This window comes from Lepidochelys kempii, chromosome 7 (assembly GCF_965140285.1).
Source record: "Lepidochelys kempii isolate rLepKem1 chromosome 7, rLepKem1.hap1, whole genome shotgun sequence".
Lineage (NCBI taxonomy): Eukaryota > Metazoa > Chordata > Testudines > Cheloniidae > Lepidochelys > Lepidochelys kempii.
This window is the reverse complement of record NC_136386.1, coordinates 38,557,704-38,573,549: the sequence shown is the minus strand read 5'-3', so window position 1 is coordinate 38,573,549 and position 15,846 is coordinate 38,557,704. Positions and strand designations below refer to the sequence as shown.

Genomic DNA, 15,846 nt, shown 5'->3' with positions numbered 1-15,846 from the left:
CTCTGGAAGCCATTTTCAACAAATGTGGTCAGCGTGAATACTTGGTCACATGTGCTATGGCCTTGGTGAAAGCCGGCTTGGTCAGGGCTGAAAATTCTCTCCATGTTGCGTAATATGCATTGTAGGACCAAGCACTCCAGTGCCTTGAAGCACACTGACCATAATGATATAGGACAATAGCTTGATGCTTGTCTTGGGTCCTTTCTAGGCTTAAGGAGGCCAGTGACTTTTGTGGTGTCCCATATCTTCAGTAGCCTCCTGTCAAGGTTCCTTCCCCACTCTGAACTCTAGGGTACAGATGTGGGGACCTGCATGAAAACCTCCTAAGCTTACTTTTACCAGTTTAGGTTAAAACTTCCCCAAGGTACAAATTAATTTTACTCTTTGCCCTTGGATTTCCACTGCCACCACCAAACTTTATCTGGGTTCCTGAAAAAAACGGAGTTTGGACATGTCTTTCCCCCCCCCCAAATCCTCCCAACCCTTGCACCCCACTTCCTGGGGAAGGTTTGGTAAAAATCCTCACCAATTTGCATAGGTGACCACAGACCCACACCCTTGGATCTTAGAACAATGAAAAAGCATTCAGTTTTCTTACAAGAAGACTTTTAATAGAAGTAAAGGAATCACCTCTGTAAAATCAGGATGGTAGATACCTTACAGGGTAATTAGATTCAAAACATAGAGAATCCCTCTAGGGAAAACCTTAAGTTACAAAAAAGACACACAGACAGGGATAGTCATTCTATTCAGCACAGCTCTTTTCTCAGCCATTTAAAGAAATCATAATCTAACACATACCTAGCTAGGTTACTTACTAAGTTCTAAGACTCCATTCCTGTTCTGTCTCCGGCAAAAGCATCATACAGACAGAGACAGACCCTTTGTTTTTCTCCCTCCTTTCAGCTTTTGAAAGTATCTTGTCTCCTCATTTGTCATTTTGGTCAGGTGCCAGCGAGGATACCTTTAGCTTCTTAACCCTTTACAGGTAAGAGGATTTTTCCTCTGGCCAGGAGGGATTTTAAAGGGGTTTACCCTTCCCTTTATATTTATGACACCTCCCTTCACTGATGACCTTGGTGAAGAATTTTACAAGCCAAAGCCAAGCACAGGGGCCAAGGTTTTTCAGGAATTCTGGAGATACGTTGTCATAACCCGCAGCTGTTCCACACTTGATGCTACCCAGTGTCTGTTCCAGTTCTGTTACAGTGAATGGTTCTGGGAAGCTTCTGATCTGGTATACACATTTAAACATATGCTATTTGTTCCTCACTTGTCTTCGCACCTGTTTCTCCAAAGGTGCTCTGGCCACTTTAAGTAGGTATCTGGCTACCTGGTTGGCTGTCACTGATGGTTGGCAGAGTGCAGGTGGCTGCTGCACTACTCGAAGGCATCAGAGCAGACTCCAACACTTGCGGCTGGAACGGGTAAAGCTCATCCTCTCAGTCGTCTCCTCCCATCTGGTTCAGCAAGCAGTATCCAATTATTCGATCAGATGGTCAGCGGCATCTGGGTCACCAGATGCTTCATACTGCTTGAACAAGGCAGCGCTCTCTGACAGGAGATGTAGACCAGGTGGGAACCGCGTGGGATGGCTCTGCAGGCTGCTTTGTAGATAGCACCACAGAAGCGACGGTAGGTCTCATTTACCGAGATATGCCGGGCTGGTATTGTCACCACAATTCTCTAGTGCTTCCCAGTATTTTTCCCAGTCAGCCTTTCGGAAGTTCCACCACTTCTTTTTGGAACTCTTGACAACTGGGAGCTGTAGCTCAATATGGATCAGTGATGATCTGTGTTTGCTGCGTGGGAAGTTATCCAAGACTTGGCATGTTCATGAGAATGGCCATGAACTGAACTGACCCAGCAGAAATCAGGAGAGTAGTCATGATCCCATCTAGAAGAATGAAACATGCCTCGCTGCTTAGCATCATGGATAAGGACAAGATCATTTTGAGATGCCCAGTCTGCAAGTTGTTCACTGTCGGTGTCAACCTCTTTATACCCCCCAGTCTGTGTGATGGCTGTTGAAGTCTCCAACATAAACAGCTGGGTGTGGCAGGCTTGGTAGAACCTGTTGGTTCCAGCTGACACTTGGAGACTTGTATACATTTGCCAGCCAGAAACTGCCAACCTGGATGGTGTCACAGAATTCAGTAGACATCAGCCGAATGGCATCTCCAATATCAGACCAAATGTATGTGGCTTGGCCATGCTTTGGGTGTGCCACATGGCACAGCAGGTCAAAACCATTGATACTGTAACGCCCGGCTTCGGCAGTTGCCATGTGTGTCTCTTGCAAGCAAATGATGTCGATAGTATGTCGATGAGAAAGCATGCCAAGTAAATCACCTTTGGCAGCTGACAAACCCTCCACGTTGAGTTGTAACGTGCATAGAGCTGGACCAATGACATAGAAGTCACCGGGCTGCACACTGGGGTTATCAGTGATGACAGTGCCAGGATTTGTTGAGCTGGTGCTCATAGAATTCAGCTCACTGGTTGGATCACTAGCTTCTCTGACTGCTGTCAGGTACTGGTGGGTGGCGCGATGAGGACACAGATCCATTGCCCCCATTCTTGTGCATGTAAATTGTCCCCAATATAGAACCTGCTTTTAAACTACTCTGGTGAGGAATATGAGACATAACTAAGTACCTCAGCATTCAGCAGTGAAATGAAGGAGATGGGTTACAGACCATGTTCTCACTTTCATCTTACAAGACACATGACTGACAGCAAGAATGTTAGCTCTGAAGACCGAGCAGATACCATATACATGGAAACAAAGTGTCTCTGGGGCTGAGATGTTTCCCAACATTTCAAAAAAAATCTATCCACAACAGTCAACCTTTAAAGGATAAATTAGTGTGGTTTTGGATTTAGAGACCCTGAGACACCTCTGGAAGAAAATATAAAGTAATACCATTGTGGGGTGTTTTTTTTTTTTTTTATGTGTGCCTATCTAGATTTATAAAGCTTCAATAAGGAAGGAGCTATATTTTAGTATATAAAACTGTAAACTTGGATTTGGGGATGCTTCTAGTTGTGGATTCAACCACACTTTTGAAATTTGTACCTGTTGGCAGATATAATCCAACACAGTCTCCATTAATTAAAATAAAAAAACCCCTCAGAAAAGCCAACTTGTGTAGTCTATGTAGCAATGATAGTTTTTGTCCTGCATCTTTAAATGTAAGAAGTCTGCCTGCTGGGAGGCAGGCCTGCAAGTGGATTCAGAACAGAATATTCTGTAGAGTGAGCATCTTGCTTCCTTTCCAGTGGTACTTTTTTTTTCTTTGATTTTTCCTTTTAAAGTACCCATCTAAATTGACAGTTTATGGCTTTGCAGTTCGTGCATGGAGAAAAATGACAATTAAAAATGGGGATTGGAGATCTGACGAAAGTGGAGCACGGAAGATGCTAGAAATCTGATTTAAGTACTAACAATGAGGAGGCCTTGTGGCACCTTAGACTAACAAATTTATTTGGGCATAAGCCTTCGTGGACTAGAACCCGCTTCATCAGATGCATGGAGTGGAAAATACAGTAGCAAGTGTGTATATATATACACAGTACATGAAAAGATGGGAGTTGGCTTACCAAGGGGGGGGGGTCAGTGCGAACGAGAAAATTCAATTAACAGTAGAATACCAAGGGAGGAAAAATCACACTTGTAGTGGTAATGAGGGTGGCCCAAACAGTTGATAAGAAGGTGTGAATAACAGTAGGTGAAAATTAGTTTTTGTAATGACCCATCCATTCCCAGTCTTTATTCAGGCCTAATTTGATGGTGTCCAGTTTGCAAATTAATTCCAGTTCTGCAGTTTGTCATTGGAGTATGTTTTTGAAATTTGTTGTTGTTGAAGCATTGCCACTTTTAAGTCTGTTATTGTGACCTGCTGCTCTTAACAGGAAAGACATGGAGTGAGGAAGTTACTGTAATTTTAAACTACAGGGTGAGTAATAGCTGTGGCTTGCAAAACGTTTTGTAGTTACAATCTATAAAATTTGATTTGGATACAGAACATTGCATACAAAATCTATGTTGAATGAATGGTAATCTTGCAAAGTCAATGATTCAAAAGTAAGGTTGCCAGTGCTACCTTAATTCAGACCCTTTTATGTGTACCGTCATAAATATACAGCTAAGGGTAGCATAAAATCCCTCCTTACCTGTAAAGGGTTAAGAAGCTCAGATAAGCTGGTTGGCACCTGACCAGAAGGACCAATGGGGAAAGAAGATACTTTCAAATCTGGGGAGGGGGAGAGGGGTTGTTTGGGGTTTTTTGTTGGTGCTCTGTGTGTGTGTGTGTTCTACCCGGAGACAAAGGGAGAGACCAAGCAAGTAATCCAGCTCCCACTGAAATGATACATCTAATATTACAGAAATAGTAAGTAATAGCAAAGAAGTGCGTTAGAGTATCTTTTGTTTTAACTTGTGAATTGTCCCTGTGCTAAGAGGGAGGTTTATCCCTGTTTTTGTAACTTTAAAGTTTTGCCTGGAGGGGAAATCGTCTGTGTTTTGAATCTTTTTTGTTACCCTGTAAAGTTACCTTCCATCCTGATTTTACAGAGGTGATTCTTTTATCTTTTTTTAAATAAATTCTTCTTTTAAGAACCTGATTGATTTTTTCATTGTTCTTAAGATCCAAGGGTGGGTCTGTGTTCACCTGTACCAATTGGTGAGGATATTATTCTCAAGCCTTTCCAAAGAAAGGGAGTGTAGGTTTTGGGGGAATAGGACTCCAAGTGGTCCTTTCCCTGATTCTTTGTCTAAATCACTTGGTAGTGGCAGCGTACTGTTCAGGGACAAGGTGGAATTTGTGCCTTGGGAAAGTTTTTAACCTAAGATGGTAAAAATAAGCCTAGGGGGTCTTGCATGCGGGTCCCCACATCTGTACCCCAGAGTTCAGAGTGGGGAAGGAACCCTGACAATTACAATAATCTTTAATGATATCACATATACAAAACATGAACCTCATCCAGTGCACAGACAGGATTCATTATCTGGGGATGAACAATTAGTGAACAATTAATGCTTAGTGAACAATTTTAAAGCATATTAAATTGCTACTGCTTGTATTAAGAGAAAGTTAGGATCACCCAGATGTGAGCAGGTCTTGCCTGAATTTGCAGATATGCTGTTAATGAGGACCTAAAACTTTGGCATAATAGACAGAGCTTGACAGAATACATTCTAATAGCTGAAAAATGTCTGCACTAGAAGAGAGGATTATAAAATATGTACTTTAGGAGACAGATAAGTACAGTAGGAAACTGGTGAGTCATGCGGACTGTTTAAAAAAAAATCCCCAGAAGATACAGTTAAGACAGAATTGCTCTGTGTGGGTAGGAATAAAGGCAGGCTAAATTTATTATAAAAGGTAGTGACTGGAATTAAATATCAGTGGCAAGGGGATAATTCAGCAAGATGAATGACAGGAGGAAAAAATCACCATCTTAGCTAATAGGTGTTTTGATGAAAAAAAACAATTGCTCTACCTGATATGATCTCATCCCTGTGTGTAAATTACACATTTATCACTTAAGAATATTTGAATATTTTTGGCATTCTTTTGCAGTGGCATATGGGATGATAAATATGCCACAAATTCTGAATTCTGCCCTTTATATTCCAATTAAAGGAATAACTACCCCCTTCAGATGACTGTTTCCATAGGGATAGAAAATCTAATAATAATAGATGTGAATTGAAAAAAAACTCCCCAAAGAAATGCAAACTTGGTGCTAGTCTCACAGTAGTTGCTGGAGGAGAAAATCTTTTAGTATGAGAAGCTTGACAGTGCACAATTTACTTCTCATTCTATGGCAGGATGAATTCTAAGAGTTTCATTCTAATTCCTAGTAATGGATGTATTTAGAGCTAAGCAAAATTGGAATTTGTCCCTTGGGAAATTCTAACATTTTATTTCATGCCAAACTGAAATGAAGTTTAAATTTTGAAAAAGTTCACAGAATGGAAAATAAAAAAAAATTGGAAATATTAAAATTAAATGTTTCAACACTTTTGATCAAAACAAAACATTTTGAATTGACAATGTCACAATGTTAAGTTTCTGTTTGTTGAAATGACCTGAATGTTTAGAGTCAGTTCAACATTATATTGCATTTTCCTATTGTGACACTCATGGGAATTGTAGTTCAGGAGCTAGTTGACCTCATTTTCCATGATGGCCATGCTCCCTAGCCAGACTAAAGCACCCAGTTATGAGAGTCCCAAGATGAAATAGGCAGCTTGGTTAAAGCAGTTCCTGCATTATGGCAGATGTCGCCCTTCAAAGAGCCCAACCCATAGAAGACAACAATAGGGCCTCAAATTACATCTTCCATGAGGCGATGCATTGATAGAGAAGTGCAGTTTAATATTTTGTTGAATTTATTAGAAACCAAACATTCTGATTCAGTTCAACAAAACAAAATATTTCAATTTTATTTTTTCCCAATGGAAGATAAAACATTTTCAGCAAAATCAAAATTTTCCCTGGAGAAAATTTTGATTTTGCAGAAATTTCATTTCTGTCAGAAAAACTTTTCAGATGAAAAATTCCCAACTAGTTCTAGATGTATTTACTCAGATAAGAATGGCCATACTGGGTCAGACCAAAGGTCCATCTAGCCCAGTATCCTGTCTTCCAACAGTGGCCAATGCCAGGTACCCCAGAGGGAATGAACAGGTAATGAAGTGATCCATTCCTTATCGCTCTTTCCCAGCTTCTGTCAAAAAATGAGTCCAAATAAAACTCTATTTGCTCTCTATAGGTGGAAATTTCATATCTAAATGAGGTGCATTCCCTTTCTTTGTTAATGTATGATTTTAAAAATCTCCTCTACTTGACTATTACTTCTGTTCTTACTTACTCATTTTACTTTCTATTTAAGAGTCTTGCTTTCAACTTTCAGTTTCCACATGGACTTGTTAGGTTGACCACCAAAAATACTTGTCCAAGACTCCAGGGAGACTGAAGTTTTGGACAGAAAGGGCGGTAAATTTTGAAGATGTTACCTCGAAATGCCTTCAAATGTAGGGGAAGTTAACTCCCATCTGTTAAATCTTTATTTTTGTATTAATTCTCTTATGTGGAGAGAGTGGTTATTTGGTGAATTAATGTTGACATAATAGAAATGAGGAGAAGAATGAACCATTTTCAGTCTCAGATCTTTCTGAATTCTTGTCTCTTGCTATTTGCTATTCCTTATTTGTTATATGTAATTGAGTCAGTTTTCCTGATGGCATAGCAGACATTTGAAAAAACAAAACAAACATTTTAAAAAAAATTTTTAGTTGCATCAATGTAAAAACCATTATTGATTAAATGACAGGCTTTTGAAAAAGCAAAACATATATTGAGCTAAATGCTCAAAATAGGCATCCCAGATAAGTGAAGAGACATTTCATTAAGTAGCTAGAGATAAGATAGCTGTAAAAGTTTGAAATCTCTTACGTTAGCATAGAATGTCTTCTCTTGACATTGCTTAATAGAAGCCAAGGTTAGAAATATATTCACACCCTGGAACTGAATTAATTCAGTTTTTCAATTCAATTATTCAGCAATTAGTTCAGAGCCATTCAAATGATTATTTGTCACGTCCTCCATGTCTTGGTGTGAAAGCAACATTTTTCACAAAATGTTTGGGAAAAATATTAATCTCTACATCACAAGAAACTCTACCTTTACATTACTCTTTCTAAATGCATGACTGTTGTTCAGCGATGCTGGAATACAAGTATTACCTCTCTACTCTGTCCCCCGGTAGATCAACATATACTTACACTTCCAAATTGCCTGAATAACTTTTTGTCTAAAATGAATTAAAAGTAATAAAACTGTACAACTTAACTAGACTTGCCTGTCTCTTCATTAAGTAGTAGGTATAAAGAATTTGAGAAAGAGTGGAGGTTTGAACTTTGCTTGTAGCATACGTGTCTACAAGGAAGAAATTCAGTCACAAAAATCAGTTTCAGAATTTTCAAGCAACCCTAGAACATGAATATTGCAAGTCTTAAAATTGCTCTCCACAAAGCTTGTTTTGTTCCATCAGAAAAATGTCTTATAATGACTCCAGTAAGTGACTAATTGCTTGGGGCTAAATTCTTGGGCATCTGCTAAAGTCCCTTTGAGCTGCTGGAGTGTGGGGTCATCTAGTCCAGTCCCCTGCATGGAGCCAGGATTGAGTATTATCTCTAGACCATTCCTGACAGGTGATTTCTAACCTGTTCTTAAAAGCCTCCAGTTACAGAGATTCCACAGTAATTTGTTCCAGTGCTTAACTACGCTTACAGTTAAGAAGTTTGTCCTAATGTCTAACCTAAATCTCCCTTGCCGCAATTTAAGCAACATGATGTCACTCACCCTTTTCTTACTGCCCAGGTGTAGTGGTTTAGAAAGGCACGTGTCAGGAGCAAGTGGGGTGAAGCTGTAGTCTACATGCTCAGCCTGGTCATTGGCAAGTTTGATGTGACACCTGGAGCCATTGTGGCCTGTGCAGGCCCCAGGAACACCAGTACCAAAAGGTGGCTCAAAGCCATCTCCTTCCACCTTCTCAGCACAGCAATTTGAAGCATAGATACTTTGTCCTAGATTATGGTGGGGGTATTCATTGGCAAAATATTCCTAGTTTCCAAATAATGGTTTGAATTGGATAAATCCTAACTTGGTTTCTACAACCTCAAGCAGATTCAAGGCATTGTATATCTAACATTATATAATACTGTTTTAGAAGTTGTTTTGATAGAGATCTGATTTCCTGGATGATCATTTTTAGCAACTTGTTAAAGCATCCAAAGCTGCTGCTACTGAGGGTGACAATGAACATTTATCTGAACAGCCATTCCCTAAACATTCATGTGTATAAAATCCCATTCACACAAAAGCTCACAAATGGAGGCGGAGGCAGATCCAGCCCTGACTCCACAGATACGATTTGGGCAGAAGGATTCATACCCCCAAATGATGGACCAAGGCAGCAACTCAGGCTCAAAGCTAGGTAATAGGTTTGCCCCTATTAACAGAAAGGCATGTGGCCAGGCTGCAAGTGAACAGCTGTTTGAACACTACAGAAAAGGTCACGCATATTCCTTTGAATTCCAAACAGATCTACTACTTAGGAACTCCGCAATTAAACTTATTCATGAGTTCCATAGTTCTTGGACGCCAAGTATTTTATGCACTCTGTCAGGTATCTACATCTGTTCTTCACTTGCTTTGGGTCTCACATTGTCACACAATGTGACAGACATACATATGTGAAGAAAATATGGAAGGCATGAAGTGAATAATAATTTTCAAGCAGAAGGACTGTAATAAGAGAATTTTTGAAGAGAAGCCAAATAATGGATTAGCTCCCTAAACAGAATCTTAAAATATTACATAAACCAGCCAGAACATTGCATAAAGGAACAAAATGCCTATTTCAGATATGACTGAATGGGTAGACAGGAGCCAGTTGTCTTGGATGTATCTGTGGATTTTAAATACATAATCTTAGTTTTAGATGAGCTGTCCACATTTTTTTTGTACTGCAGCACTAAAAGTCAAATTTAGATAACAAATGACTGAGCCATAAAAGCAGGACAGAATAGATGCACCCATGAAAATAATTGGCACTATAATGTCACTGAGCTAAGGGGTGGGGTTTCAGCACCAGAGTAATGAAAGGGCCAGTAGCTCCAGAGACAATGTTTTTTGGTCCTACTATGAGACTGGGAATAATTAAATCACATCTCCACTCCCTCAGAAGTGGTGATACAGAGTTTGGGAGGGACATTGAGCATGCAGCTTGGTTAGCCACTGAAAATGGAAATATCTTTTATGGGAGAGTAGGGCAAAAGAGTTCCAGGGACAAGTGGTGGCACACGTCTTCCCAGGCTGGCACGAGTTTTCACCTTGGCCTTCATCAAGGTAAATGGGAGGCATGTACATGAGTCTATCGCCTCTTTCAGAGAGGAATGGCCAGGCCAGGGGGCAGAATTCCAAATTACTCTCCTGACACCCTTCTTTCAGAAAGTTTGGAGTTGAGAAGGGATCAGGTTTGCCAAGGGAAGCCCAATGCTGGCCTGATCACTACTTGCCACTTCAGAATCAAAAACCTGGAGGCACAGTAAAGCCTACAGTGCATCAGTTTAAACACATTTAAGTCTCTTTACCTCTTTCAAAATATGGAAGACTCTGCACCAGGAGTACTGATAAAACAAGGAGGTTGTGTTTGAGGGTTCAAGATTCTCCTAGAAGGTAACAAATTACATAGAGGAAAGAACAGGGGCTTTTTACAGAGAAGGGACTCAAAGCAGTGTCTGAGAATTGGATTTATAAGTACAATGTAATAAGGAAAGGTGGAGAGAGTAGGGAAACCTTGTGCTGAAAGAGATGGGTGGACTTGCTGGCAATGCAGTCTTAATGGTGATTTAAAGGGAGATCTTTTTGAGTTTTCTGAATAGAAGATGAATGCTGGTCCATAAATGTGAATGGTAAGAAGGAATTCGTAGAGTGACACACCATAAAACATGCAGAGGGAGACGGTTATTCTATGTAATAGATGGTACCCACCAATAACCATTGAACCAAAAGCTGCATCTTTAAGTGAATGTTTCAGTTGAGCTAATGGAATTTAAGTTTTTAAAAAAAGTCAACATAGCACATGTCCCAACCAAAAATAAAACCAAATCAGGTTTCCAAGTATTTATTGCAACAGCAATACTTGTGGCAACAGTGCTTTTTTCACATGGTGCTAATCTCTCAGAATATACCATACGTTTAAATTAGCTAGTTTCTGTATCTTTTTAGAGAAAGTATGATACAAAAGTTGAATAAACTAGTTTACAAAATACCTATTTAAAAATAATTGTATAGGAATATTTACAAGTTTAAGTGACCACGTATAATACATAGGCAAGATCATCACAGGCATACAGGAAGCTGGTGCAGTGTTTGCTACATATAAATAAAAATATTGCTTGTTTTGGAGGCAGGATTGGAGGTAATAGATGATAGTTATACTTTTTGTCATGGACAGATTATTCTCTCTTCCACTTTGAGATTCAGTAGCATGTTTTCTGTCAGGATAAAACACATTTTTGGATCATCTGCCCTTAAAAGTTAGACTGCCACTGGATTTCCTGCTTTTCCGATGAAGAAAATGGCTTGCCAGTAGGTCACTCTGTTGATGGCCTGGTCCTCAGCCAAAGATATAAAGGGTACTAAAAATGCTTTTCCCAGGCTTTGTCCTTACCAGCCACCACACTCTCAGATGACGTGTGACTGATGTGGGAGGGAAGACAGATGAAGCAGTGTGGTTTAGAATCTGACTGATTGATTGCAACAGTTTTGAAACCATATGCTATCAACATGTCCCCATGTATTCTAGTATTTCACTGTGGGATCTGTCATGGAATCCGCCAATTGCTGCAGAACTCTGCTCTAACCTCTAAGCTTTTGTCTGTTTCTAGTGCTCATGGCTGTGAAGAAGAGTTTAAAAATGTGAACAGTGTTAGCAGAGACAGTGCTGTCTTCTTGAATATGCCACTACCCTGAAAAATAACCAAGAGGTATGAAGTGTCCTGTTCATCTCACTGGATTACATTTGAAACATAAAGATTACAACTTTAAATGTTAACATTAATATTTAAAGATCTGCAAAATAGTTAACACAGACCTCTTAGCTAATTTGGTTTTTCCACAATTTCAAAATATTGCTCACCTTCCCCCGTGCCAAAAGCCCCATCTATTCCCTAGCCAGCTTCCCAAGGTTGCTTCTATGAAGCCACTATATATGTTTATATTAAATTAATTAAAACAAAATACTCTAAATTTTGCAGAATTTTCTCCTGTTTGAGCACCAGCAATTTTGTTGTAGACTGCTGTAAAATATACAGAACTTGCCATTGTCTGGAACTGGAGCGACGACTTTGCTTCCCTCATTGTATCTGCAAAGTCCCAACAAGAGGAACCATTTTCAGTGAACAGTGTTAATATGTCCGGTCTGCCTGTTTCTCGTAGTGATCAAGTGTTTCTCACTTTGATAATTTTATTCAAAATAATTCTGAGATAAAATCACCTCAATTTGGACCAAACTCTGTCTCCATAAATCACATCTTTGCAAATGCAGAGTCCTTTTTGAGCTGGTTGCTTATGGAAGTTCTAGGGGTGCTGGGTGGGCTGCAGTCTGTAAAGTAGGTCTAGGCCAAGTCTCTTTTATCTGATAAAGGCCAGCCACAAGATACTGGGCCATTATTGGAGGGGATTATCCTGCTGGAGGAAAAGATAAGAGTTTCTCTAAAGAAAAGTGTGCTGTACTCATTCCTGTTAAACCATCTCTTGATGCCATCACACTTTTGGTGTTGCTCTGTCTCTCATATCTTCCTTTTATGGGAGATTGTTGGAATTGCTTTGCTATCATCATCTCCAGAGCCCTTCAGTCTTACCTTTGCTGAAACTCTCTGGGTTAAACTCAAATGAGTGTCTGGAAGAATTAATATAATGAAAGCCTAAGACAAGTGAAATTGCCAATTGAACAAAAAGAAAGATCCCTGCAAATGACACACTTGCATGAATTGAGCAGTGATATTACAACAAAGTAAGTATGCCAGTAAGTATGCTTCTCAACTCCAACAATCCAACATAACCACTGACATTTAAAACTAGAAAGGTGGTAAAAGATTAGGCTTTATTTACAGAGACTTAAATCCTCCCCATAGCTTGAAGCTGAGTGTGCACTCCCATATACAAGCTTCTGGTAATATTTGCAAATGAATCATTAGATTTGCTCCATTCATAACTATATCTATTTGACAGTGTATGTGTCAAATTTATGCTATACTCACCACACCAAATTTCTCAGATGTGGTATTAAATGAAGAATGACTTATCTTCCAAAAGGGTATGTGGGAAGCATGTTAAGGAAGAATGGGAGACTATTTGTGCACTAAGATACAAAATGTAACCAGCATGAATGCAGTACTTTGTATTTTGCATTAATCTGTTAAATGATCTAGGCTAAATTCCAAATATTCAGGGATGTTATAAATATTCACTTAAGTGTATCATTTAAATATAGAAAATTATATCTAAAAGACCCTTTAACTTGCTCTTCTAGCAATACCCCTGACAGAAATGGCATTTGCCTCCCAAATGAGCAAGCTTCCTCTCTTCTGTGCCAAAACGTTAAATAATTAAAAAATGGAAACTGCTTGGAATATCAGCAATGCAAGAATAGGTAGATGAAGTATTATGGTGCAAAACAAAAATGCAGCATGCAGAGAGAGGCTTAAGTATTTTACATTTTGAAATCAAAAAGAGTTCTTGATGTTGAAAAGCTTAAATTAATGAAATGAGGTATGCTGTCATTTTCTGTCTTTGTGCAGAATCTATTTAGTTCTGATAGTCTTTTTTTTTCCCTTTCAGAATCAATACTTCCACCTTCTGTTCATAGAGGCGGTGGCTAAGGACTCTTGTACAAATTTACAGTAACAAACCAATCTGTGTTAGGGTCAAAATTTCAAATAGTGATACATGTTTAAAAGCTATGAAATACCACGTTCTTTTCACTTGCCATAGTCTTCCTCACACACAGCTCCTATTGAAAGTCAGTGGCAGTTGCAGTATGAATGTGGCCTGTAACATTTTTGTTACTGTTGGCATTAAATCTTTCTCACATGATGCTTAACATCAGAAGAAAATATTGCAAACACTGGTTATTTTCTTTGTAACAAGTAAAAGTTCAGTTATTGTACTGCAGAAACCTTGAAAAACCTAAAATAATGGAGATCATTTTAAGAAATAGTGAAGAGAAATGTACCTGCCTCTGACTAGCTATTGTCCTCTGCAAGCATGTTCTTTAATACAGGCATGGTGTGACGCATACAGCAATAGAATATATTTTGCAGTGCAAGTTGAAGACTACAATGCAGGCACTTGCATATCACAGGATATAGCCACCCTAAAATAAAGAGAGCAGATTGTGTGGTGAAAACATATTTGTTAATGATTAATCTTTTTTGTGTTTTTCATGACTAAAGCTGCTTGTCTCCTAAGATAAGACACACATCTAATGGGAAGGGTGTTGTAACATTTGGAAGAAGTACACAGTGTACTGAAAAAACATAAGCAATGGCTTATTTGATCTTTCTCTAAACCTTGCCAGGTCTTTTGTACAGACAAAAAGAACACTGAAGTGAGATGGCCAGTATAAATAGAGCCATTGCTGCTTTTGGTCATACCCTGGTTCACTAAAATCCATTTTACAGTTCTAAGTGCATGCTCCCATTTTTGATCCAGTGGGACTCAAAAGAAAATAAATGGAGTTTTAAAGACTCCCTTTATCACATTTAGTTTATGTATGACTTCCACTTTTAGTGATATTCTAAGAGCAGAATTGCACAGCCATTCAAAAATTCCCATCTTACAGTGTGTCTGTCTTTCTAGTGGGAGACAGTATCTTAAATGGGAACGGAGAGACAAGATAGGTGAGAATATATATTTTTTTTATTGGACCAATTTCTGTTAGGGAGGGAGATAGCTTTTGAGTCACCCAGGTCCAACGGATATTACCACCTCACTCACCTTCTCTAATATCCTGGAATCGATATAGCTACAACTACACTGCATACATTAAACGGAACGAACAATTTCATCCCTTTGTAATGGCACTACAGGGACCACATAGTATACGGCTCTGAGACTAGCCAAGAATCACATGCCAGAGGTTCTGGACAAGCAATTCTGGGGGCCATGGGGACATACAGTCTGGTCTTTTTTACACTCTCTTTTTTTAGTGGAAAATATGATGCACTTCATTCCTGTAGAGTAGGAGGATGTAGGAGACACATGAGAGGTATAGAAACAGTTGCTTCCCAAGTCTTACATTCCTGGCTTAATTGCTAAACTAATAGAAGGAACTAATGACATTTAGAAATGGAACAAAAATTAGGTTTAAGGAAAATTGGCAACAATTTATAGACAAAGAAATCTCTCTGCAGCTGTGGCCTCACACGTGGCAAAGGACAACTATCTTCTGTGGGACAATAAGCAAGCCAGTACAAAAATTATTCAGAATGACTCCAAGTGACTTCTAAGCATGGTTGCTATGCTGTTAGGCATCTCAGTTAAAGCAGAGCTATCCTGTATAAATGTGCAGCTGATTATCTATCTCTTATTCTCCTGTCTCTACGATTATACTGGAAAAAGGAAGAAACTCCAGGTGCTATTGCTCAGTTAAGAGGAGTATGAGGCACCTTGATGGTAAAGTTAACATCCAAGCCTGGGAATAAGTCAGTTCTGTATAGTTTAGTTCTCAAAATATGGGGGGGAAAACCTACAAAGATTGCTAAAAATCCAGACATTTATAAAATAAAGCTTTTTTTGGCCTAGTTACCTGAATGATGTAGTTCTTCCCTGGGCAACTAAATACTTTCTTCCTCAGACTACTTGTTTTTCTAGTTTCACCTAATATGCTCACTTGTAGACTTATTTTTCCACTGCCTTAAAAGGATGTATGCATCTTGTGTTTCCAGAATGGTGTAATACATTTTTGCAAATTGTTTTAATTTTTTTAAATAAAAGCTTTTATGGGAATTTGCCTGAATATCTGATTGGCTTTCAGGTTTGGCTTAGTTTCATATCCATAGTCACAAGAGTCAATCGTGGGAGTAGAATACATTCATTCTAAAATGCAGCTTATCTCCTTTTTGAATGCTAAAATATTACCATGCAGTTTTTATGGTAAAAAATTTGTCAGCAGAGCCTATGAGCAAGCAGCAATGTGAAATCTAGAATCATTACTACTTACTGTAGGGTAAGTCTTACGGTCCCTCCCTCTCCATGTGTGGCA

General features: G+C 39.0%; 1 protein-coding gene across 3 annotated transcripts in view; it reads left to right on the top strand.

The window, feature by feature from the left end:
* The window catches only part of LOC144930727 (uncharacterized), an 84,657-nt gene extending 69,130 nt beyond the window's left edge, over nt 1-15,527 (top strand). For 2 of the 3 annotated variants that reach the window (XM_078853687.1, XM_078853688.1), the window contains one exon: nt 11,468-11,657. The gene's annotated coding sequence lies outside the window, so the exon portion shown is untranslated. Of the gene's footprint in view, nt 1-11,467; nt 11,658-13,421 lie in introns of those variants that run through there. The other variant, XR_013636051.1, reaches the window with a different exon arrangement.
* The last annotated feature ends 319 nt before the right edge of the window (nt 15,528-15,846 follow it).